This window comes from Odocoileus virginianus, chromosome 3 (assembly GCF_023699985.2).
Source record: "Odocoileus virginianus isolate 20LAN1187 ecotype Illinois chromosome 3, Ovbor_1.2, whole genome shotgun sequence".
In the NCBI taxonomy this organism is placed as follows: domain Eukaryota; kingdom Metazoa; phylum Chordata; class Mammalia; order Artiodactyla; family Cervidae; genus Odocoileus; species Odocoileus virginianus.
The window spans coordinates 62,548,820-62,574,282 of NC_069676.1; the positions used below are offsets into that span (position 1 = coordinate 62,548,820).

General features: G+C 43.0%; 1 long non-coding RNA gene and 1 other non-coding gene across 3 annotated transcripts; one reads left to right on the forward strand and one right to left on the reverse strand.

The window, feature by feature from the left end:
* Nucleotides 1-106, forward strand: LOC139034515 (U6 spliceosomal RNA). The gene has a single exon (XR_011487061.1). It is a non-coding gene; the product is annotated as a U6 spliceosomal RNA (small nuclear RNA).
* A 5,387-nt stretch (nt 107-5,493) lies between these two features.
* On the reverse strand, nt 5,494-25,350 carry LOC110131604 (uncharacterized). Of its 2 annotated transcripts, none has more exons than XR_002312237.2 (3): nt 25,089-25,350; nt 24,624-24,664; nt 5,494-5,890 (listed from the first exon to the last, which is right to left on the reverse strand). It is a non-coding gene; the product is annotated as an uncharacterized lncRNA (long non-coding RNA). The 2 variants fall into 2 exon arrangements; XR_002312236.2 differs by lacking the exon at nt 5,494-5,890 and adding an exon at nt 14,120-14,831.
* Nucleotides 25,351-25,463: the final 113 nt, after the last annotated feature.

Genomic DNA, 25,463 nt, shown 5'->3' on the forward strand with positions numbered 1-25,463 from the left:
GTGCTCACTTCGGCAGCAAATATACTAAAATTGAAACTATAAGAGAAGATTAGCATGGTCCCTGTGCAAGGATGACACGCAAATTTGTGAAGTGTTCCATATATTTAAAGCTACAGTCATCAAGACAGTATGGTACTGGCACAAAGACAGAAATATAGACCAATGGAACAAAATAGAAAGCCCAGAGATAAATCCACGCACCTATGGACACCTTATCTTTGACAAAGGAGGCAAGAATATACAATGGAGAAAAGACAATCTCTTGAACAAGTGATACTGGGAAAGTTGGTCAACCACTTGTAAAAGGATGAAACTAGAACACTTTCTAACAGCATACACAATAATAAACTCAAAATGGATTAAATATCTAAACGTAAGACCAGAAAATATTAAACTCCTAGAGGAAAGCATAGGCAAAACCCTCTCTGACATAACTCACAGCAGGATCCTCTATGACACACCTCCTAGAGTAATGGAAATAAAAGCAAAAATAAACGAATGGGACCTAATTAAACTTAAAAGCTTTGGCACAATGAAGGAAGCTATAAGCAAGGTGAAAAGACAGCCTTCAGAATGGGAGAAAATAATAACAAATGAAGCAATGGACAAAGAATTAATCTCAAAAATATACAAGCAGCTCCTGCAGCTCAATTCCAGAAAAATAAAAGCCCCAATCAAAAAGTGGGCCAAAGAACTAAACAGACATTTCTCCAAAGAAGACATACAGATAGCTAACAAACACATGAGAAGAGGCTCAACATCACTCATTATCAGAGAAATGCAAATCAAAACCACAATGAGGTACCATCTCATGCTGGTCAGAATGGCTGCATCAAAAAGTCTACAAGCAATAAATGCTGGACAGGGTGTGGAGAAAAGGGAACCCTCTTACACTGTTGGTGGGAATACAAACTAGCACAGCCACTATGGAGAACAGTGGCTTAAAAAATTGGAAACAGAACTGCCATACGACCCAGCAATCCCACTTCTGGGCAGACACACCGAGGAAACCAGAATTGAAAGAGACACGTGTATCCCAATGTTTATTGCAGCACTGTTTATAATAGCCAGGACATGGAAGCAACCTAGATGTCCATCAGCAGACAAATGGATAAGAAAGCTGTGGTACATATACACAGTGGAATATTACTCAGCTATGAAAAAGAATACATTTGAATCAGTTCTAATGAGGTGGATGGAACTGGAGCTTATTATACAGAGTGAAGTAAGTCAGAAAGAAAAACACCAATACAGCATACCAATGCATATATATAGAATTTAGAAAGATGGTAACAATGACCCTATATGCGAGACAGCAAAAGAGTTACAGATGTATAGAACAGTCTTTTGGACTCTGTGGGAGAAGTCCAGGGCAGGATGATTTGAGAGAATAGCATTGAAAAATGTATATTATCATATGTGAAACATATCGCTAGTCCAGGTTCGATGCATGAGACAGGGTGCTCAGGGCTGGTGCACTGGGATGACCCTGACTGATGGGATGAGGAGGGAGATGGGAGGGAGGGTCAGGATGGGGAACACATGTAAATCCATGGCTGATTCATGTCAATGTATGGCAAAACCCACAACAATATTGTAAAGTAATTAGCCTCCAATTAAAATAAATAGATTAATTTTTTAAAAAAGAAAGTGAAAAAAAAATCTCCATAAGCTTCAGTGACATAGCAATGGGGGAGATTAAGGTACACTCTTAGTTTGGTGATGAATCATAGGCAGGAAAAGGATAGGATGCACCAAAAGGGTAAGGGAATTAAATAGAGGCAAGGGCTAAGGGAAACCAACAAGGATGATGTAGCACCTGAGTTCAGAAAATGGTACCACTCTTAGTCCTGAAAGGTCAAGGGAAGAAAGTAACTACAGGAGTTTGGAGGAAGGAATGTAGTAAGGTATCCATAAAATAAACTCTGATCTCACTCTCTGATTTCTTGCTGGCATCTCTCATTAACTCACTTTATTAATCAATAAAGTCATCCTCCCAGGACACAAAGCAGGCTGGATAAGGGTGGAGGGCACCTCTGGAGAGGCAAAGGGAAAAATAACAAATAGCTTGCCTATGGGGAAGCAAAAGAATATAGCTAAAGAATAATGGAATTATCAATGAGAAGTTGTGAATTTTGTTATCAGCTCTGCCATTTACTCATCGCTTGGCTTTGGGAAACCATGCCATCCTCTGAGCCTCAGTTTTGCCAGCTATAGCATTGGAAGAGAACCTTTGGCTTGTGAGGCCAAAGGGTTATGAGATAGTACTTTACAAACAATGTTCACTGAAGGGAGGGGTCATTGTAAAAATCCATCAACAACACAGTTGGCATTTAATGCGGTTTATTTTGCATGGGATGACTATAATTTGCCATGGTAAGATCCTCAGCCTCTGTCTTTAGCTTTAGAACAAAGCAGAAATAACCAGCTCATGACGCCATCATATGAGTATTTTTATCTTCACTTTAACATGCACTCTGCAGGGTCCTCCTTTTATTCAACATGAAAAGGAGGGAGGCCACGTTGAGTCGTTAGTAGAGAAGAACTTAGGGGGTCAGTTCCACCTGTGCCATCTTATCGCTCTGATACACATGGAAATGGTCCTTGGATTGGGAGCAACACATATCTCTTGGCACCATTGAGGTTGAGGAAGGAGGAAGCCATGGGGAAGTCTTCTCTATATTTGTTAACATTTAGCCAATAGTTGGCCCTTATCTCTAGAAAGTAAAAATATCGTATCTTCCATACCTCAATGCTACTAGGATATGTACTCATCCTATGACTTTTCTGTGAAAATTCCCTGGAAAGCTCTAGCAGTGTTGTTGTTATTATGGAGTCTTTGAATTTGAGCTTAGGACCTGGGTGCAGTTATCTTGGCCACCTTTGTGAAGAAGCAGAGGAGCCAGTGTCCTGGGACACAATGGAGCAGCCGCATAAGGAAATGAATAGAAAAGAGAGTGGGAAACGAGTGGGAGAGGGTGACAGAGCACCAGTGGGAAAGAAGCCCGCGCAAGAAAAGGAGGAGGCCAACACCTTTGTTGTTGAAGGGCTCTGTTTTGGGTCTTGTCAGTTCAGGGTGACTCACCACAGAAAGGTCACCTTTCCCCCAGTGTGGCTTCCCTGGGGATGTCTGATGTCAGCATCTGAAAGAACCCTAAGAAACATAGGCTTATAGAAATGGACACCCTTGGGAATGTGGGAACAAGCTTGGAAAAACAACCCACAGGCCCTCTTTCCTTCTGAAGAACTTTGTTTCCTTCTCTTGCCCCCTTCAGAGAAAACTCTTCACCCAGAAAATGGAAGGTCACGGCCAGTGGCTCCCAGAGGGAGTCACTCCTCAGGATTGAGAAGCAGGAAACCCTCTCTGCTGAATACTTAGAAAACCTCTGGCCCGGTGATCCTTCCAATTTCACAATGGCATGAAATTACCAATAAAAAACCCTCCTGCTGTAAAACAGTGTGAACTTATCTACCTCCTGAGCATATTTACCATCAACGGCTTTAGAGTATCAGTTAAATTCTCCACACATTACTTTAGCCTCTTTTTTAAACATACTCTCTTTGTGACTTTGTACACTCAGAGCAATAACAGAAATTATCCTTTAATTAAGCCAGCCCTATACCTTTCTCAAGCGCTTGTGTGCATATACACATGCCAGTTGAAGAAAGGCCTTGTGGCATTTGTGCTTGTTCCAGTAACAGTCATCTATTCAGTTCATTATTCTTCCTAATAATAATTGTAATAAAAAATCCCTCATGTGTTTACATACTTCTGGTTACAAAACATTTTCTCAATGTTTGTAATTGTGCCATTAGGTAGAGGCCACTGAGGCCTTTCATTTTGTTTTACTTTTATTCATCTTAGTAGTGACACCTTCTATGTATAAAGGGCTTAATTCTACACTGGGCACTGTGCCAGGTCTTTTCCAGGCACTTTGTCATTTAAGCCACAGTGAACCCAAGGAAGTAAGTGTTTGTCATGTTTGCAGATTAGAAAACTGGGGGCTAAGCAACCTGTCAGAGGTAGTGTAGCTGGTAAATGGTGGGTCAGGGTACGAAGTAGGATCTGAAGGAACCGTGCTCTTAACCACAATTAAACACAAACAACTTGCTATCCTTCAACCTGCCATTTTTTAGTCATCTTGACCAATAAACTTTTCATTAAAAATGACTGGTCTGATAATAGTCATTAATTAATCAAATCCACTCATCCACAATTCTTTTAACAAACATTTTTATATTGCCTCCCATTGTGTTTGCATTATATGGCATATTTTTCTTGTTTTAACTTGTCAACTCTTAAAAAAAATCCTGAGTAAAGTATGACCACCCTCATTTCATAAAAGAAGAAATTGACTCTCATATTTTACTAGGCTAGGCTGCTAAGTAATAAGAGATGTTGGGTTTGAACCTGGGCCTATTAGACTGCGAAAGTGTGTTCTTTTCCATCACCGAGAAAACACGGACTGGAATTGTTTCACTAACTGAACTGGATCTCGACTCAGCCCAGCTTCTTTCTAGTCTTTCCACTGACTGCAAGGCCTCTCCATCCTTATTTTTTGAATGAGTGATACCTCAGAGCCTGGGGAAAGCTCATTGGAGCATCTTTATTGGTACTATCACTTTGGAATGAAATAGACCAGTGATGGGACAATGTAGAGCTGTGTGTCCAGTGAGAGGACCCAGAAGTGGGTTGTTCTTTGATTAGGAAGGTGGGGTAATGGGAATGGAAGGGTGAGTGGGAAGAGATGACCAGATAAAGAGAGGAGGGCAATGTAGAAAAATAACATGAGGTCAAGAATGGAAAACTAGTATCTTGAAACATGCAGGCTGGTTACTAACAGTGAGTCAGCATGAATCAAGGAATAAGATTCAGGGTGAGAGAGGCTAGGTCAAACAAATAATTTCTTTCATGGTTTCACTGGGGGCTAAAATAAAAGCCTCATCATTAACTAAACACAACACTAACATGAAGGGGTGAAATAATTTATCCTTAAATAACAGGCTGACCTATTCAGAATTGTAATTTTAATGTAAGACTAACCTTTGAAAATAGATCAAGTGATATAAATTATTAAGGATAAGACATTCATCAGATAGATGGTGTCTATTAGTAATTTTATGCATGAAGAGTTATCTCCTGGAGTACAGTTGGGGCTGCTTCTGCGAAGAAAAAAATGAAGAACCCAGTTACCCTTTCGTGACATGTGCAGCTGATTTTAATCAGTATTTCTCCTGTCAAGTGAAATGAAAAGGCTGAAATATGATCTCTTCTGTGGATGTGCATTCATTGCCTCCCACCTCCTTCCTGGCAGCTGCACCAGGAATTCTACTGGTGTGGAGAAAATGGAGATACACTTTTCAAGCAGTTTTTTTTTCCCCCCCAGTTCTAAGGGGAAAGTATCTAAATTAATTGGTCAAAGCATAAAATGTTTTAGAGTCTTCTAGCTGCCTAGCACTAGGTTAAGTGTTCTGTGAGAGAGGAAGGGGACAGTAGAGCCTAAGACACTTCTTATCTTCAGGGATGTAGACAATGTAGATTTGCAGGGACCTAAATTAAGTGCAGCCCTGCAAGTTCACTTACAGCTAAGTGAGTTTGAGCCTCAGTTTCATTTTCTGTAAAATAGATATAGTGTTCTTACCTTCCTCATGGAGTTGTTGTGAGAACTCACAGTTATGTCTGGAAAGAACAACTCACAGAACCAGGTATATATTCACTATATTCAGGTTAATAAATGTTGAACTATATAAAATTACTGTTTCCATTCAACCAGTGTCTTAAGTTGGGATGTGGGTTGCTTTTCTTCCCCACCATGATGTAGCACCATTCCTTGAGGTATTTGGGGTTTGCACTTTCTCTCATCTGTAGGCCCATGATGAGCACCCCAAGCTGTTGAGAAAGAGATTATCTTTGTGAGGGAAGTTGGGTAGAGACAGAGTAAAGTCGAAGGGTCCAGAGAGTTGACCCTCCTGGTGGCTGGGGTCAGTGGAGGTTCCCTAGAACAAAGACAATGTATGGAATTCCCATGGCATTGGCCGTGTGGGGGGCTCACCCAGATGATACTGGGTGTTCAGTGGGTTGGTGCCCTAAGGGATGGGAGGAGGTGGATGCCTTTTTCAAGGGAAGCTCCAGGGTCCATCGTAGTGCCAGGGATGATCTGATCACCATCACATGACCCTTCCAGGTTCATTTCCTTCAATGCCAAGCTCCACTGACCTCCCCCGCCCCCTGCTCCCCTCCTCCTCCTTTCTCCTTTCCTCCATCTACTCAGTCCTTATTTAGAGGATTAATAGGTATAGTAATTCCTCTTTCAGATTTTTTTAAGGACACAAGGTTTGTCCCTAGTGCTTCAGGCCTTAGATATTTTAACATCAAAAAACCTGGCTCTTTATGACTTAAAGGTGTGCCTTAGAAATTCCAACAGTGTCTCTGTTTTTTTCTGCCTTATGAGCCATCTCCTGATGCAAAGAATCCCTTGGAGTAAATGTTGGTGCTGGCCTGATGCTCAGAGGGCGTGGAGATACTGGGGAAGGAACTCTCTGTGCCGTGAGATGTGCGTCTGTGCTACGTTGCTTCAGTCGTGTCTGACTCTCTGCGACTCTATGGACTGCAGCCCGCCAGGCTCCTCTGTCCATGGGATTCTCCAGGCAAGAATACTGGAGTGGGTTACCGTGCCCTCCTCCAGGGGATCTTCCCAACCCGGGGATCAAAGCTGCGTCCCTTACGTCTCCTGTATTGACAGGCAGGTTTTTTACCACTAGCACCACCTGGGAAGTCCATACCTCAAGATATGATTCCTGCAAAACTTTCTCTTTCTCCTCCCTCCCCTCTCTACTTGATTGTTATGATTATACCTGCTTTAAAGGAAAAGTCAACCTAGGTTTAGAGAAGTTAATCTTGTGTTGGTTGGGGGTCCCAGAACAGAGTTGACAGAGCTCAGAGAACAAGGAGTCGGTAACCCTCATAGAAGAGACAAACAGATTGATTAGAGAAAGCTTCAGATCGTGGTATCCATCTGTGAAAGGAAGAAGGGGAGGAAGGGAGATTTAGGGGAGTGAAAGCCTCAAGCCACGGTGCACATCTGATAGAAGTGGGGAGCCGCAGGGCACAGATCGCTTGTTAGAGAAGTTCCATGTTGAGCAGAAATGACTGGGCCCTCATACCCTTGATTGGCCTCTGACACATTGCCTGGGAAGAGCATCAGAAGCCTGAGGCAGATTTTACAGGTGCCACAGCTCCAGGCTGTCAGACACTTTGGCTGCTGCAGCTGAGTGCCAAGCCCCTTCTTGAAGAGGGATCCGAATGAAACCTCCACAGCCGCTGCACCCGCCGATGGCCGTGTGAGCACTGGTGACAGAACTGGGGCTGGAACCTGGTGTCTTGGTTCCTGGTCTGGTGTTCTTTCCTCTCTGCCTGGACACTCACAATTCTGACTACCACCAGATGAGATATCATTATGCATGAATTGCCTGCTGTAGACACTGATAGCTGCTGAGATTCACAGATTTGAGTAATCTATGTGGATTATTGCTACCAAGCACAGACTCCTTTTGAGGATGCTGCCTGGAGGCAGACGAACCCGGTGAAAAAGGAGCGAGAGTACCTACAGCTACAGTTATTCAATTTGCTTGACTTCTCTGATAGTGTCACATCCCATGCCAGTCTCCCTGCCTCAGGAGTTTCATACTGTCTGGTCCAAAACCAAGATTTCTGGCCAAGGAGATGCTGTTAAGTTCCGAGGTTTGCTGGCATTACTCTTAAGCTGCAGACCTATGGATGATAAAACATGTTTTCTCCTAATCATTTGGATAGTGGATGATCCTTGAGAGAGAACATCATGAATTAATGTGTATGACAAAAGTGTTAGTTTCCCAAAAGATCACCTTAAAGGCAGTGACGCAGGCTCTGCAGGAAAGTGGCCAGGCTTAGATGCCATGCAGGAATTTCAGTCAAAACTGCCCTGCTACTGGCACCCAAAGTTTCACATTAGCCAAATCAAGGCCAAGCCTTTGTACTGTCAACATCTGCTTTGAGTTATTCAGATATATCCTCGCCTCTGCATTTTGGTAAGAATGGTAATAACATAAAAGAAAAACTAGAAACCTCTTGCTGCTCAAGACCAAATCTTTATGTTGTCAATATTTTCCCAGAAGTGTTCAGATATACTTTTGGGTAGAAAGGGCATTGTTGCTCTTGTAGTTCTATAGAATTGTAAACTTAACAGTGCTAATAAGAGAGTGATGGTTAATCTTCTGTTGCTATGTTTTCTTCTTGATACTGAGTGAGGAAGTGTGCTGAGAGTATTTGATCATTTAATCTTTGGAATAGCCCCAAGCAGTAGGCAGCATTTCTTTCATTTTGCAGATCAAGAACTGTCTTGAAGCACTGAGGTGGGGATCCAACTCATTTCAAAGCTCATTCATTCCTTATGCTATACAGACACTTTACCACTTAATGGAATCCAACAACAAAAAGAAAAACCAGAGTCTAATTTGTCATTTTATATTTTGGTCACATGAGGCTCAGAGTTATTGGGAGTCTGAGCTAGACTCTACTCTCCTGCTCCGGGCTCCCAGTACCCAGCCCTTTGCCTCTGTTATGCTGATTAAGCCCAGCAATGCTTATGGCTGGAGTTGCCTTGGGTGCCCCCTGGGAATACCAATAGGTCTTTTAGTTCTTTGAGGCCATGGTTATAGCCTGGTGCAGCCTCCTGGCTTTCACTTCATTTCAAGATAGTTACTTCTTCCTTCATCATGGAGTCCACAAGCCTCTGACAAATTGCTAGGAAACTGAACAACAAGAGAAAATTGTCCACATGAAGTATATACATCAGAACTGTCCTCTTAGCTGGTGTGTATTTAACTTTATTTTAAAATTTCCAATGCATGTAGGAAGCAGCAGCTGTAGTTCCATATGCCACTAGTCCAAGACTTTGTGTGGTGGGCAAAAGCACCTGTAATTAAGAAATAAACTTCTAAAGTTACCAAATGATGATCAGAATTTCTTGCATGCCACTACACAAAACATTTGGTCAAGATCTCCTCCTTCCCTCTCTCTTCTCCATTTTAGCAGCCATGTATTCTTCGCTTCTGTGCGTTGTTATTTTTATCTATAATTTTTGGGAAAGTGAAGTATCAGCAGTTGAAAGATGACTTGGGGAGAGACATTTTTATTGCTTAAGTGATTCTTTTCAGGGAGACAACTGAAGCCAAAAAGGGATCATTGCAAACCTAAAGGAGCTTGAGAAAATTTACACCCTCTAAGGTATTTTAAGCCTTTGGAGCTATTTTGAGAGAAAAGACTTATTTTAGGTTGTGGAGAGTCCTATTCCATAAGAGTAGAGCTAGATAGCAGCCAGCTGGTATGGTGGTGGGGCGGGGTGCCGGCTCTAGAACTACACTGTCTGGGTTCAAATCCTGCTCCTACCACCTGCCAGGGGACTTGACCCCAGTGCCTCCATTCCTTATCCAAAAAGGGAGGGGCAGTCCCCGTTAAAAACGCCCACCTTCTGGTAGTATTGTGAAGTTCAGTGAGTTGCATTTGTGTGCTTATGTTAATTAGGGCTTCTTCCATTGAGAGTGACCAATAGTTGACCCAAAGCCAGAGCCAGAAGGCAGTTTATTGCTCACCAACACAGAAGTCCAGGAGTAGGACTAGATTCAGGACTCCCACAGTATCATCGGAACATTACATCTCTTCAGCAAGATGACTAACAATAGCTTCAACCTTTATATCATTTCAGGGAGATAGTCGTATCATTGACTCTGACTGGTCATCATGTCCACCTCTGAACCAGTACTGAGGTCAATCTTGATTCACATATGATGTTTCAGTTGCTATAGGCCTGGGTTTCATGGCTGACTTGAGAGCTGAGAGAACCATATGGCCTGAAAATGTGTGCATGTAATTACCCAGAGGGGGATTGTGGTTGGTTACCAAAGGCAGTAGTCACCGATAATGGTTAGCACTGTGAGTGACTGTTCTACAACCTGCCTAGTAGATGTTAGCTGGTGCCATTATTGTTGTTTTTACTGTTTGTCCATCAGCAAGGAACCCTAAAGCAAGTACCTTTGTGATGCCTAATCAGTGATTGCATTCCATACTGGGAATTCACCCCAGCCAGCTATTTATCACCCTCCCAAACTTTTTCCTTTGCTCTTCTCATCTCATGTTGATCTCCTCATTTTCTTGTTAATTATTAAAATACAGCTTTATCCTTCAAAGCCTACTGCATCTATGGAATCTCCACGCTTAACATCTCCCTGATCTGAGAAATGCTGCAGCTGTCACCCTCTGTCCTGTAAGGCACTGAGTGTGAAATATCTTTGAACATTATAAAGTGCTGTAAAGCACTGTCTTCCACTCAATATGTGACTCTAAAATATTCGTGATTATGTAATCATTCTGTTATAACATGGTGGTTTAGAATAAGGTGACTGGGTTCAAACCTGCCTTTTTCACTAACTTAATGTTCACTTGTGAACCTGATGAAGATCATGGAGCCTTCTGAGCATCAGTTCCTTCATCTGTAAGGGAGTACAAAAGTGCCAACAACTCAAGGTCATGCATGTGAAATGTGAACCTAGTATGTGTCACATACTTGTGCATGCACTGTATATTCTTATAAGCAATTTGAAAGTAGGGAATGCATATCCACCCTTCCATCTTTGCTTCCCTCGAGTTTGTTTATATTATTATTTAACCTGTAACCACAAGAATCACTGGCTTGTAAAGAAACAGAACATTCAAACTTCATAGAGAAATCAAAGCTTTGTGTTTTCTTTTTAAGACAAAAGTTCTGTGACATTTTAGTGGTCAAGGTCTTTTCTAGACCAGAGAGTCTAGGAGACACAAGCTTGTAAAGTTTCTGCTTCTTTGGCTCAAGTTTTTGTCCTGGCACCTCACTCCCCTTCCTGCCTCTGCTAATGGTATACCTAACTCTGCACAACAAACTGTGGAAAATTCTTAAAGAGATGGGATTACCAGACCACCTTACCTGCCTCTTGAGAAACCTCTATGCAGGTCAAGAAGCAACAGTTAGAACTGGACATAGAACAACAGACTGGTTCCAAACTGGGAAAGAAGTACGTCAAGGCTGTATATTGTCACCCTGCTTGTTTAACTTATATGCAGAGTACATCATGCAGAAATGCCAGGCTGGACGAAGCACAAGCTGGAATCAAGATTGCCAGGAGAAATATCAATAACCTCAGATATGCAGATGACACCACCCTTATGACAGAAAACAAAGAAGAGCTAAAGAGCCTCTTGATGAAGGTAGAAGAGGAGAGTGAAAAAGTTGGCTTAAAATTCTACATTCAAAAAACTAAGCTCATGGCATCTGGTCCCATCACTTCATGGCAAATAGATGGGAAAACAATGGAAACAGTGGCAGACTTTATTTTCTTGGGCTCCAAAATCACTGCAGATGGTGACTGCATCTATGAAAGTAAAAGACGCTTGCTCCTTGGAAGAAAAGCTATGACAAACCTAGACAGTATATTGAAAAGCAGAGATGTTACTTTACTGACAAAGGTCCATCTAGTCAAAGCTATGGTTTTTCCAGTAGTCATGTATGGGTGTGAGAGTTGGACTATAAGGAAAGCTGAGCACTGAGGAATTGATGCTTTTAAACTGTGGTGTTGGAGAAGACTCTTGAGAGTCCCTTGGTTTTCAAGGAGATCAAACCAGTCAATCCTAAAGAAAATCAGTCCTGAATATTCATTGGAATGACTGAAGCTGAAGCTGAAACTCCATTACTTTGGCCACCTAATGCAAAGAATTGACTCATTGGAAAAGACCCTGATGCTTTGAAAGATTGAAGGCAGGAGGAGAAGGGGATGACAAAGGATGAGATGGTTGGATGGCATTACCCACTTGAAGGACAGGAGTTTGAATAAGCTCTGGGAGTTGGTGATGGACAGGGAGGCCTGGCGTGCTGCAGTCCGTGGGGTCGCAAAGAGTCGGACACGACTGAGCAACTGAACTGAAAACCCTGCACCTGGGATGTGGCTGAGGAGGGATGTGGTGACAAATGGCTGAGCGATTTGTCCAACCTGTGCTGTGGAGCAAAACGAAGAGTGATACATTATGAGAGCCTCAATGTTCCTTGTCTGGAAATGACATAAATATTAGATTTTGCTGAAAAATGACACCTGTGCATTGGAGCCATTAAGAATTCTCCCAAAAGCAGGGAAGCAAAGAGGTTCGCTAACATCCTCTTAATAAAGTCTGGTTTCTGCTGACAGAACCCAAATAAATATACTTGGATGGATGCTCACCACCTATTGGCAGGTTTTGGGAAGTGGCCAGCTTTCTGTTGAAGAGATGAGAAAGCCTTTTTCTTCTCCATTTTAAGTGAGGGCATAGTGTGGAGGAGGAGGAACTAGGTCAGCAGTTGAACAGAACACAGGCCGAGTGCAACCCCTGGCACCTGAGAGTTGTATGCCGTGGACAAGACATTCAGCACAGGCCCTGCAGTTTGAGTCAGTGATTTTCAGTTGTGACGGACACAGACATACTGAAACACATTCCTTTCAAAAGGGTAACATATGTTGTTGTTGTTTAGTCACTAAGTTATATGCAATTCTTTTGTGACCCCGTGGATTGTTGTCAGCAGGGCTCCTCTGTCCATGAGATTTCCCAGGCAAGAATCCTGAAATGGGTTGCCATTTCCTTCTCCAGGTAATCTTCCTTACCCAGGGTTCCAACCCAAGCCTCCTGCATTGGCAGGTGGATTCTTTCCCACTGAGCCACCGGGGAAGCCCAACATAGACCTTTCTTTTTTCCTGAGGAAAAATTCTCATAACATAAAATTCACCATTTCAATGATTTCAAAGTATATAAGTCAGTGGCTTCCAGTCCATTCACAGAATTTTGCAGCTGTCACCAATGTGAAGTTTTTTCATTACCCCCATCTCCAAATGCCTTGCTCATAAAGTAGTCATTTCTTATTCTTTCCTCTCCCTAGCCCCAGGTAAACACTAATATACTTTTGTGTTTATTGGATTTACCTTTTCTGGGCATTTCATATAAGTGGACTCATAGAGTATATGGCTTTTGTGTCCTGCTTATTTTGTTTGGCATAATGTTTTCAAGGCTCAGTCATGTTGTACCAGGTATTAATACATCACTCCTTCTCATGGCTGACTAATATTCTGTTATATGTAATATAGCTGATATATATAGACATGTCTATATATATCACACATACACCATGTTTTGTTTATCTGTTCATCAACTGATGGACATTTGGTTTGTTTCCTCCCCATGTGGGTTGTTTTGCTGTTATGAATAGACTATTGAATTTTGCTTCTCTATGAACGTGTGGGGAAATAACTCTTTGGTGACCCTACCTAACCTCTCAGTTCAGGTAGCCCATGGAGAGTAAAACAAGTATTTGGTATTAGTTCCAAGTTCTGAGAGAAGGGACTTGGATAGGTTAGGTCATCAGGCAGCTGTCCTCCTGGGCTGAGGCTATGAGACAGACTCTGATGTGGGGGCAGTGTTGCTTCTCTCAAAGGAGCACGAGGCCAGAGCAGGCACAGAATGATCCCTTTCTCCAGGTCCCCACCACCTTTTGCTTACACCTCTATTATAGCCCCTACAGGGCTGTGTTCTCTGTTCTAGTCTATTGGCTGGCATGCATGCTCCCAGTACCCAGGACCCAGCTGGGGTGACTGGCACATGGCAGTTGCTCATTTAATAAGAAGCCAGTACATAATGGAAGGGCTCTTGATCTTTTCTGCTGCCATGAACAAACACTCTGTAGACTTACAATTCCATTCCTCAGACTGAGGATTGCTGACACGTCATCCAGGAAAAAGTGCCTGATGGTTTTCTTTTTATTTTCCTGTGACCCCCACAGGAAGTTTCCTTCCCTGGTCAGCACTCTCAGTGCTTTGGAAACCAAACTGATGGACTGAAAAGTACTCTTCCTGAGTACCAAGCAGATGGGGTCCTGGGGATGATGCGAGGAGCTGAAGCAGGATCCTGTCTGCTGTAGCCTCTTGGGCCTGTCTGCTGCCGGGCAGTGAGCCTTGCCTTCCCTTTGGTCTGTGTGGAAACCTCCCTCTCAGCTTACAGGAGCTCAGAGCACGCCTGGGTAATGGCTACCTGGGGCTCCCAGCCTACCAGCCATGGTTACAGAATATTTATGTGTAGTATTTATCAGATTATTTAATGGGCAGCTCTGAAGTCACTCTGAAGTCACAAAATAGCAGTTGTCTTGTCTTCTAACAGCTCTCTAGACGCCCATCTTTCTGCAGTTCCACGGTCTGCTTGTTTTGGCAAAGACATGGAAATGGGGTCAGCCGACTTCTGCCAGGGCTGAGTGTTAGGGATTCAGTGCATCTCTACAAAACTGAACAGGATGTGCTTCTGAAGCCAGAGCTCAGCCGCCAGTCAGCCTGCCACTTTGCATACCGTCTGCTTGGGTCGCTGTCCCACACAGGTTCCTCTTGTTCAGCTTTCGTCTTCACCTAACTTTAGCTCATCTCAGCACAGTCTTTTTCCTGCCAGTTCTTCTCCCCCATGGCCTAGCAAGGATGTGAAACCTAAAAGAAGATAAGGTGGACAGGCACAAATAGCCGCAAATATGGGGTTGGGTTTAGCTGTTCTGGAAACAGCGTGAAGGAAGCCACGGGAAGGTAAAAGTGGTGATGGAACACAATGAGAAATTCTCTTTTGTAGTGAAGTTTGAGAATGAAGGCCTGCTGTCCCAAGGGGTTTTGGAGGTGGTATTGTTTAGGGCTGCACCGTTTCCTCAGGTAACCACTGCCCACATGTTGTTTTGAGCACTTGAAGTCAGGCTAGTCTGGATTGAGATGGGCTGGAAGTGTAACATAGACACCAGATTTCCTGGAGTTAGTACCAAAAAGTTAAAACAAAAAAAAAATCCCAAAGTGAAACAAGCCTCAATAATTGATTGAATTTTGAAACCAACTTTTACATGTTGAAATGTTAATTTTTTGATATATTGGGTTACATAAAATGTGTTATATTGATTTTAATAATTTTTCAGTGTGGTTTTTTTTTTCTATTTTTAAATGTAGCTACTAGAAAAATTTGAATTACATATGTGGTTGACTATATTTCTATTGGACAGCACAGTTTAGAGGTCAAGAGTGTGGGCTCTGGAGACACAAGGTATATGGATTTGAACTGTGGCTCCACAAATCATAGTTGTAGGACCTCAGGAAAGTCACTTAACCCAGTGGCTTCCAAACCTTCCACAGAGACCCATTTCGATATTCTCATTGTAAAAATCCTCATGTAAAATCATGTTTTACAGTACTTTTTGTTGTACACACACAAATACACATACTGAAAGAAAAATAATGAAATAATACCACACGATTTGCATTCTGATATCTCTGTTCCGTGTCTTCTCCTCCCTCCTCTCCCCTCTTTTTTCTGTTCATTTAATACAACATTTGTCATGACCTAGTAAGTGAATTTCACCTCACACTAGGGATCACAAACCTGTTTGAAAATCCAGACTTAACCTTTCTGTGCCTTAGCTCTCTCATCCATATAAAGGAACAAATACTATCAGGATATCAAAGCCACTTTGACAACATACATAAAATCCTGTAGGTAAGTCTTTTGTACAATGCCTGGTACATAATAGAGCAGTTGATAAATAGAAGAAAACATGATTCCAAATGGATCTTCAACTTTCTGTATAAACAGTAGTGTGGGATATATAGGAAAAACTCTACTTATATGTTAGGTGCTCTTCTTGTTAATGTTATTTTAAGTGAGCCTTTAAGTTTCATACTATTTTTCCCTCCAAAAGTCACCTGGCTTGAGGTTATGTGGCATTTCCAGAGTGGGAATGGTAACTTCCAGCCCACCTTTGATGCTATTGATGCTATCAAGCCAGCTCTTCATATGTTGCTTCATAAGAGCTCTTAAGTGCTTTTTCCTTATGTATATTCTCTTCCCCAAGTAGGCTGTACGTTCTCGGAGGACAAGAACTGTGCCATCTTTCACTTTTGTTCCTTCTCCATTGCACCCAGGACGTGGAGGAAACATTAGTAGCAGAGATTTTGGAGCCATGAGGTCTGGGGCTCAGACCTGGGCTCTGCGACCCACAGTGCTCTGTGGCCTCCTGGCCTTAGTGTCCTTATCTGTGACATGGGAGTAAAAGTGCCCTGTTCTCAGCTCTTCCATGAGGATTATGATACCACTCTTATGGCAAGAAGTGAAGAGGAACTAAAAAACCTCTTGATGAGAGTGAAAGCAGAGTGAAGAATCTGGCTTAAACACCAGCATTCAAAAAACTAAGATCATGGCATCTGGTCCCATCACTTCATGGCAAGTAGATGGGGAAAAAGTGGAAACAGGGACAGATTTTCCTAGGCTCCAATATCACAGTGGACAGTGACTGAACCCGTGAAATTAAAAGACACTTGCTCCTTGGAAGCAAAGCTATGACAAACCCAGACAGCATATTAAAAAGCAGGGACATCACTTGACTGACAAAAGGTCCATATACTAAAGCTATGATTTTCTCAGTAGTCGTGTACGGATGTGAGAGTTGGACCATAAAGAAGGCCGAGTGCTGAAGATTTGATGCTTTCTAATTGCAATCCTGGAGAAGACTCTTGAGAGTCCCTTGGACTGCATGGAGATCAAACCAGTCATCCTAAAGGAAATCAACCTTGAATATTCATTGGAAGGACTGATGCTGAAGTTCCAATACTTTGGCCACTTGATGCAAAAAGCCAACTCATTGGAAAAGACCCTGATGCTGGGAAAGATTGAGGGCAGGAGGAGAAGCAGGTGACAGAGGATGAGATGGTGGATGGCATCACCGACTCAATGGACATGAGTTTGAGCAAACTCTGGGATATAGTGAAGGCACACTGCCGTCCATGGGGTTTCAAGGAGTTGGACGTGACTTAGCAACTGAACAACAATGGTACATGACAAGCCTGCTGCAGGATGTGAGAGTTGTGGTTGTGTTATTTTTATGACAAGAGCTTTAAGAGCTGAGTGGACCCCTAATTCCCCCACATCACCTCTGGTACACAGTCAGGTACCTCCGATTCAAAGCACTCCCATTCTGATGTTTTTGTACATCAGTTGACCCTCTTTGGATAAACTCTGTGCTACTTCTGATCAACTGGAACACACACAAAGGCCATGTTCCCTGAAAGGGGCTTCTAAGAGTGGCTCATGCTAGTACATCAGGCCCAACTTCTCATACTTGCTCAGGCAGAAAAGGAAAGAGACTTGAAATCGTTCAAGGCAGCTCCCTGCAGTCTCTGAGCCCCTGAACTGGGCCATGATTGATTCAGCAGCTCACCCACAGAATGGATGAATCTGTCCCCATGGATCTGCTTACCAATAAGGGCAGATCTGTGTTCTCTGCTGTGGGTTGGCAGGGCGCATGCCTGGTGGTCATATTAACGCTCAAGACTTAACTTCTGTATTTGTCAAAAAGAGATGGGCTTCTAAGATTTACGAGGTTTTAAAACATTTCAATCCCATGTGTCTTTCATTGCCCTGGTCCCATTCCAGGCTGTGGAAGGGACAATGGTAAGATGAGAAATGTCTCCTCTCAAGGAACTCAGCATCTAGTATGTTTTAAGTTCCTTCTCTTCAGTCTGCTGGTGAGGGAAGGATTCAAGTGAAGGTCATGGGGGGCAGCTGAATACATGACACCTGACATTGGATGAGTGAGATGGCCAGCAGTTCATGAGTTGGGTGCGCTCACTGCATAGGGAAGGAGAACTCTGCATGGGCCACATGAGAATTGCAACTAGAATGGAGCAAACAACCAGGTGCTGTAGGAGGCCAGCTCTATGGTGTCAAGATGGTGAGGTGACCCCTTGGTCCCATGGAAGTGTATGATTGGCTTGTTTGAATAATTCCACGCACTGGCAGAGAAACAAAACCTGCTTCTCAGGGCTGAGCAGGAACTGTCTTATCAAGGGGGCCATTATCTGTGGAAGCAGAATTGGGAGGGGGACTTGTGATTAAGCCATCTGGAGCCCTCCCTGTTTCAGATGTCAAGACAGCATGTTGTATTAGATCTTAATTTTAGGCCTTACCCCTCATGGTGGTAAGTGACAGACTTTATTTTCTTGGGTTCCAAAATCACTGTGGATGGTGATTACTGTGAAACAAAAAGATGCTTGCTCCTTGGAAGAAAAGCAATGACAAAACTAGACAGCATATTAAAAAGCAGCGGCATTACTTTGCCTACAAAGGTCCATATAGTCAAAGCTATGGTTTTTCCGGTAGTCACGTACGGATGTGAGAGTTGGACAATGAAAAAGGTTGAGTGCAGAAGAACTGATGCCTTCCAACTATGGTGCTGGATAAGACTCTTGACAGTCCCTTGGACAATAAGGAGATCAAACCAGTCAATCCTAAAGGAAATCAACCTTGAATATTCATTGGAAGGACTGGTGCTGAAGCTGAAGCTCCAATACTTTGGCCACCTGATGTGAAGAGCCAACTCACTGGAAAAGACCCTGATACTGGGAAAGATGGAAGGTAGGAGGAGAAGGGGACAATAGAGGATAAGATGTCGGTGTCACCGACTCAGTGAACATGAGTTTGAGCAAACTCTGAGAGATGGTGAAGGACAGGGAAGCCGGATGTGCTGCAGACCATGCGGTCACAAAGAGTTGGACATTACTGAGCAACTGAGAACAACCGCCTCATGGCGGAAGAGGGACACTTGAAATACGCCTTTGCGATGGAGAGTAACGCTGGCTCAGTAGGGATTGAATACTTTTCAGAGTACATCCAGCTCAGTGTTGAGGAGGAGTTGGGGAAGAAGATTCCTAGAACTCATGACCTCCAACCTGGGATCCCTCAGGATGGAAGGTCAGAGGACAGGTGCTGGGTCACAAAGTGCTTTACCTGATCAAAGGGCGATGGTCAGAGTGTCCGTCTGCCTTGTAGAGTGTCTTAGGGAGTGTGCGCTACGTGGCAGCTGGTCTCTCAGCATCCCATCTCTTTCTCTTTTTCTCCAACGTGTTTTATCTTCCACCCACCCCACGTTCATCCTTCAGGCCGCTCTTCCTAGGTCAATTGTTCTCAAAGGTCTGATCTCTGATCAGCAGCATCTGTATCTCCTGGGAACTTGTCAGAAATGCAGTTTCTAGGTTCCCATTCCAGAGCACATGATATCCAGGTTATAACACTTGTGTTCTCTCTGTGCTCAGCAGTTTGGTGTAAAGAGCACAGTTTTTTGACAGGGTAGATTTGGATTTAGGATTTGGGTCCTGTTTCCACTACTTACTAGCTGGATAACCTTGAGTGAGTCACCCAACTGTTCTGAGCCTCAGCTTACTCATCTGTAAGATGGGTGTCTTGACAGTAGCCACCACTTAGGGTTGTCAAAGGGATAAAATAAATAATGTGATTAAGGGTTTAGCGAAGTGTCTGATGTTTAGTAAGTGCTCAACGAATATTAATGATTATTATTGAGCTACTAAGATTTGAATTCCATCTTCACCATCTATTATCTATAAGACCTGGCAAAGTAACCTTGAGGCCTCAGGTTCCTCAGCCATGAAACAGGGATAATAATAATGTCAAAGTAAAAGATTTTTGTAAGCGATAAATGGGGCTTTCCTGATGGCTCAGTGGTACAGAATCCACCTGCCAATGCAGGAGATGTGAGTTTGATTCTTGGGTTGGGTAGATCTCCTGGAGAAGGAAATGTCAATCCACTCCGGTATTCTTGCCTGGGAAGCCCCATGGACAGAGGAGCCTGGTGGGTTACAGTCTACTGGGTTGAAAAAGAGTCGGACATGACTTAGCAACTAAATAGCAAACAACAACAAGAGATAAATGAGATGATGAATGCAAAGTGCTAAGATCAAGGAAGCACAGAGTAAACATCTATTACTATTTCACGGGCATTTCTCCTTGGCTCCCGATTAGGTTATCCTGTGGAAAAGAGCTTCTGAGACAGACAGAAAATGGGTGCCAGCAGCCCCAGACAGTGCGCCTCCACCTCCTTGAGGAAGGACCTCTCGACATCCATTCTTACCTGTCTTCTTCCCTCCTAACAGAGGTCTCTCCTGCTTTCTTATTCAGGATCTTTGCTCATACTGCTAGGCAATGATCATTTTGCTGGTTGGATTTTAAACAAGGGAGGCGGTTTTGTGGCTTACCGCTCACCTCCTCCCATCCTGCCTCACTTCCTCTGGGCACCTGGAGCTTACAGGAGTTCATGCATTTTAATTAGAAAAGAAATCCACTGATAAGATGGGAACATTTGTCTACCTCAGGCAAACCTGAGATGCTTCAGGCCCATAGATACTTTGACTCAGCGTGGGGGAGGTCTCATTTACCCATCTCGAAGCTACTTCTCTTCTCCAGAGTAATGATCTTAAAGCAGTTGTCCTGCAACTCTTGGGCAGAGTACATGACATTAGTCTTCATTATTCAGGGTTCTCGTTTCTTCCCGCACAATTACTCTGTCACAGTCCTATTATCATTTTTTAATGTTATTTTTTTTAACTGAAGTATAGTTGAGTTACAGTGTAACTGTCCACTGTCTGGTGGACAGCAAAGGGATTCAGTTGTACATAGATACATATGCTTTTTTCCACATTTTTTCTGTTATGGTTTATTATAAGGTATTAAATCTAGTTCCCTATGCTATATAGTAGGACCTTGTTTCTTATCTGCTTTATATACAGTAGTTTATATCTAATCCCAAACTTCTGATTTATCTGTCCCCACCCACTTTCCCTTTGGGAAGTTTGTTTTTTATGTACCATTTTTTAAAAAAAAATCAGTCACTCCTTACTTACTGAATGCCTGCTATGCACCAAGCTGTCTATGAGGGTCTTGACAAGTGCTACTTCACTTAAGCTTTATTCAGTTCAGGAGGAATGTGGTATCATGCCAATTTTGCAGCTGGAAAGACAGACTCAGAGTGTGGAGAATGGGGCATGCTCTTAGCAAAACTCAGACATTACTGATCTGTGCCCCCTCTCTGCCACCACCATCTCTGGGTTCCCAGGGCTGTTCTGCCTCTTCTGACAACTCAGGAAAGCTTCCTAGGACACCCATATCCCAAGCTAGCTCTCCCCAGCAGTGGGCCATATAGTAGTCCTTTTTCTAACTTTTAATTTCATTAAAACTTGTCCATTCTTGGTTCCATTCACTTAGCATCCTATCTTTTTCAAAACTAATTTAATAAACTAATTCCAGGTAGAGTGCTGATAGCTTATGGTGGATTACCTTGTGTAAAATCATCATCTCTCCTGAATGTTTTATATTTTGACTTTTAAAGCCCAGAGTTGAATTTACAGGCTTGAGCCCCTTGACCACCATGTCCCAGAATGGGGACATAATCCTTGTTACCCAATTTACAGCATGGTGATTTTTAATTTATTTATTTTTGTTTTTAATTGAAGGATAATTGCTTGACAATGTTGTATTGGTTTCTGGTATACAACGACGTGAATCAGCCAGAAGTATTCATATCTCCCCTCCCTGTTGAGCCTTCCTCCTCCTCCGTCTCATGCCTCTTGGTTGCCACAGCAGCAGGCTGAGCTCCCTGTAAAGTGCGGTTGTTTTAATCTTCGGGTGTCAGAGCCTGGGCTGCTGGGGTTCAGACCTCGGGAATGGTGCTTTCATTTTAAGTAAGGCAGGGAGGAGCAGGGGTGGTGGTAGAAGGTGTCAGAGCCTCTGTGAGGTTACCTATGCATCTAAGGCTCTGACCCATCTGAGCTGCTTGTCCCCCTCTGCCTACTTCTTTTTCTATTACAATGTGAGGGTGAGGTGATGCCTTTATGCCACATAGTTTTCCTTTTTTTTTTTTCTTTGACATACTTAAAATTTTTTTTTATTGGAGTACAGTTAATTTATAATGAGGTTAGTTTCAGTTGCACAGCGAAGTGATTCAGTTATGCATGTACAACTATTCAGTGGAGACACGGAAAGTATTTCCCCTCACAGTACATCCTATGGAGAGTGTAAAGGCAGCCTTTCCCAGAGATGCTCCTCTGCCCCTGCTGGTTTGGAAATTAACCTCACTTCTGCAGCCGATGGTCTCATTTCTATCTCCCACCTGAGTCCCTAACATGCCACGATGCTTTGAGTTCTTCCTCCGATATTTGGCATGGGGGATGGTGGATCTCTCCCAGTGGTAGGGTACCCTGGCCTCCTGGTATCCACTTAGGCTGGTTGTTACTGGCAAATTTCTTTTGAGTAAGCATAGATTATCTGACACCTGTGCTGTATGCAACAACTAATTAGAGCATAACCAAAGTATTACAGAGCTGCATGGCTCCCTGAGCTGAAAGCCCAGGCTTAAATCCTCTTTGTGTTGTAGTTTTAGTGGTGCATGCAGTGGATTTTGTGAAGGCATTTTGTTTTAAGTATCACATCCTGGCTAGGCCCCTAAATCTATTCCGGCCCTCAGCATCTTCAGCATGCTAAATCCTGGGAGGGGTCTGATGGGTGAGAATTGCCTCTGATGGTTGAACTCTGATTTGGCTGCAACTTGGAAAGGGAAGTGACCAGCCTCGGGTCACCTGGGGGCAATAGGTAGAGTTCACTCCTTGTCTGTATGTAAGCTGCTCATTGACCCCTGGTTTGTTACCTGCTCAGAGAGGTTCTTCATCACTATCTGTCCAGCAACCAAGAGGCTCCCTGCTCATCATTCTCTAGCCAAATCCAGTGGATTATCTTCTTTGCACTTCACAATACACAACCACTTATTGGTTTACTTCCTTTCCCCTCTCCGCACATCCCGCCCCCGGCCCCCAGCCCGAGATGTCTCCCTCTGTTTATTTAGCCAACACATTTTTGTTGAGTGTGTACTGTGGACTGGGCACCATTCACAGGGCTGGGGATATAAAAGTGAACAATATAGAGAAAGTCCTACCTTCACTGAGTTTATATTAGAGCAGGGGATGAAGGAAGAAGCAAAACATAGTATGTGAGGGAATGGAGAAAAATAAAACAGATGACAGGGACACAGGCTGCTCTGTTGGGTAGGGTGATACACTGGGGGAGCATCTTGGATAGGATGACATTTGAGCAGAGACCTAAATAGTGTGAGAACAAAGGTCATCCGATATGCTTTACTTATCCCTCCTTCCAGGTCCTGTCCCAGGGCCTGGGTGAAATGAACAAATGAAGGAATAACTGAACACATGGGAAAGAATGGAATCTAGATCTGTAGCTTTCCTTCTTGTGTTAGCTCCCCTAGGGTGAGCATCAGGCCAGTTTGCTTTCAGAAGCCCCTCTGGCTCTCTTGACACCAGGTCAACATTGTGGGAGGGAGACTGATGGGAAATGGAGCTCCAGACTCATGGCTGAATGACCTGAGTTTTGTTTCCCTGGCAATTACCAAATCTTTGCCTTAGTGTCTTTATTGGTAAAATGGGGGAGTAGTTTGACTACTGACTTCATACAGTATTTTATGAATATGGAAGAAATAAGAAATAAACAAATAAGCACATGCAGATATGGATATGGAATTAAATAATATCTAATAAGTTGGGACCTTGCATTGTATTTTCATTTCATTAACAACCCCATGATAATGGAACCATTAAAAGTTCCACTTTACAGATGAGGAAATGTAGCTCTGAACATTACTTAAGTCAGGGGTCTCTAACCTCTGGGATCTAAAGTCTGATGATCTGAGGTGGAGCTGATGTATTAATAATAGAAGTAAATTGAAGTCACTCAGTCATGACCAACTCTCTGCGATCCCATGGACCGTAGTCTACAGGGCTCCTCTGTCCATTGGATTTTTTAGGCAAGGGTACTGGAGTGGGTTGCTGTTTCCTTCTCCAGGGGATCTTCCTGACCCAGGGATTGAACACAGGTCTCCCACATTGCAGGCAGACACTTTACCATCTGAGCCACCTGGGAAGCCCTAGTGTACGGTAAATGTAGTATGCTTGAATCATCCTGAAACCATCCCTTCCCCTGGCCCTGGTCCTTGGAAAAATTGTCTTTGATGAAACTGGTCCCTGGTGCCAAAAATGTTGGGGACTGCTGACTTAAGTAACTTGCTCAAGATATTAATAAGAAATTAGTAATTGGAAGAGCTAAGGATTCAAACTCAGTACTGTCTGATTCTGGAGCCTGGGTATTTAGCATCTTTTGAGATTATCCTCTCCTTGGAAACTTCTGTACGAGGCCTTATTCTTTGCAGCTTGTTTTCCATTGCTTAAATAGAAAGACTCTTTTTAAGTAAAATTCATCAATAGTGTCCGTTAATTATTTACTAATAGCATTAACGAAGTGAAGCCACGCCGGGAGGATTTTTCTCCTGGCATCACGCCTAAGTTCTTCTCCAGCTTATTTGATTTACTAATACAAGTATTTATGGAATGAAAGAGGCTTCCCATGACACATTCAGAAAATACAGAGAGCAGATCACTTATCTTTATGCTGCTTAAAACACTGCTGTGGAGGAAGATGAAGAGCTTGAAATCTCTCTCACTCTCTTCCCCAGCCTTTCTCACTCAGCCTCTGATGCAGGGACACCACATGCTAGCTCTTCTTTTGCTCACAATGAAGGCTTGGTGAATGCTTGATTCTCTTTCCATCTTGTTACATGCATTCAATATTTAGACAGTGTTTTGTCTCCTAATTTAGCAGTTAGATCTCAACTTACCTTGTGATCTGAGGAGAGGACCAGGCTGATTGAACCCTTGTCTGCAAAAGAGAAAACTAAGATTGGTGACATCTTAGGTGAGTGGTCTGTGGACCTCACAAAGTTGAATGGATTGAACAGCTTATGAAAATACATTTCCCTCTATTTTCCCAATGCATATCCATGGAGCATCAGAATCTGTGAGTGGGGACCTCCTACAATGCATTTTAATCAAATTCCCCAATGATTTTAAAGTTCAGTAAAGTTTAAGAATTTCATCTTATAATTTATACCAACATGCACGTTCAAAGTTTTTAACAGCAGATGCTGAGGGTTGATTCTGGAGCGCGTCCAGAAAGAAGGACCAGGGCTGTGAGAGGGACCCAGGTGCCTAGTGTTTGGGCATCAGTTTAAGGAATGTATGGTGTGTTCCCTTGGCTTCTTTAAATATTTGAAGGGCTGTCACATGGGAAGAATTAGACTTACTCTGTAGCTCTAGAGATCAGAGCTAGGACCAGCGAGTTGGTGGAAGTTATAGTCAAGTAAGTTGCAGCTCATCATAAGCAGGGACTCGCAACACTCAAGAGTAGCCCGAGAATAGAAAAGGTTGTTTCTGTGGGTGGTGAGTTCTCTGTCAGTCACTGGAGATGTGAAAGTTGAACCTGACTTCCTGGATTGATAAAGTACTCATGTACAGAAAAAGGTTAGACTTTCAAAAGGTACTTTCAAATGCTGACATTTTATTGTTTTATAATTCCTTTCTTCTCTTTTCAAAAGTTGTCATAAGGAGTGTATGTGTGAGGCCGTGTGTATGCTTGTGTGTGTGTGTGTGTGTGTGTGTGCGTGTGTGTGTGTATATGC